Here is a 1580-nt window from a genome sequence, read left to right as displayed (position 1 = left end):
TTAGTTAAATAACACACTCCTTACTGGCTGCCTTTACTTATATGTATAACTTCCCTTCTCCCCTCTTTCAACCAGGAGATCAAAGAAGAACTTAAAACAATTCATGGAAACCAATGAGAATAAAGACACTTCAACCCAAAATCTATGGGCTACAGCAAAGGCGGTCCTAAGGGGGAAATACATAGCCATCAAGTCTCCTTCAAAAAAAATTGAAAAATCTAGAATATTCCAGCTGTCTCTACACCTTAGAGAACTGGAGAATCAACAACAAATTAAGCCAACTTCACACACAAGAGGGGAAATAATCAGGATTAGAGCAGAAATCAATGAGATAGAACCCAGAGATACAGTAGAACACATCAATGAAACTAGAAGCTGTTTTTTTGAAAGCATCGATAGGATTGATAAACGCTTCACCAAACTAATCCTAAAGAAAAGAGAGAGGCCTAAATTAATAAAATTATGAATGAAAAGGGAGAGATAACAACTAACACCAAGGAAGTAGAAACAATCCTCAGAATCTATTATCAACAGTTACATGCCAATAAGTTAAACAACCTGGATGAAAGGGATGCATTCCTGGAAAACTATAAACTTCCAAAATCGAACCAGGAAGAAATAGACAATGTGAATAGACTGAATAGACTAGTAACGAGATTGAAGCAGTGATCAAAAAACTCCCAAATGATTGTGATGAATAATCCTTTTAATGTACTGCTGAATCCTATTGGCTAGTATTTTGGTGAGAATTTTCGCATCTGTGTTCATCAAGGATATTGGTCTGTAGTTCTCTTTTTTGATGGGATCCTTGTCTGGTTTTGGGTTCAAGGTGATGAGGGCCTCATAAAATGATTTTGGAAGTTTTCCTTCCATTTCTATTTTTTGGAACAGTTTCAGGAGAATAGGAGTTAGTTCTTCTTTAAATGTTTGGTAGAAATCCCCCTGGAAGCCATCCGGTCCTAGGCTTTTGTTTGTTTGGAGATTTTTGATGACTGTTTCAATCTCCTTACTGGTTATGGGTCTCTTCAGGTTTTCTATTTCTTCCTGGTTCAGTTGTGGTAGTTTATATGTCTCTAGGAATGCATCCATTTCTTCCAGATTGTCAAATTTGTTGGCGTACAGTTGCACATAGTATGTTCTTATAATTGTCTGTATTTCCTTGGTGTTAGTTGTGATCTCTCCTCTTTCATTCATGATTTTATTAATTTGGGTCCTTTCTCTTTTCTTTTTGATAAGTCTGGCCAGGGGTTTATCAATCTTATTAATTCTTACAAAGAACCAGCTCCTAGTTCCGTTGATTTGTTCTATTGTTTTTTTGGTTTTTATTTCAAGATGTGGTATATATACACAATGGAATACTATGCAGCCATCAAAAGAAATGAAATCTTGCCATTTGCGACAACATGGATGGAACTAGAGTGTATCATGCTTAGCGAAATAAGTCAAGCGGAGAAAGACAACTATCATATGATCTCCCTGATATTTCATTGATTTCTGCTCTGATCTTTATGATTTCTCTTCTTCTGCTGGGTTTAGGGTTTCTTTCTTTTTCTTTCTAGAGCTCCTTTAGGTGTAGGGTT

Source organism: Mustela lutreola, chromosome X, assembly GCF_030435805.1.
Source record: "Mustela lutreola isolate mMusLut2 chromosome X, mMusLut2.pri, whole genome shotgun sequence".
Lineage (NCBI taxonomy): Eukaryota > Metazoa > Chordata > Mammalia > Carnivora > Mustelidae > Mustela > Mustela lutreola.
The sequence above is the reverse complement of the archived record's forward strand: the minus strand, read 5'-3'. Positions refer to the sequence as shown.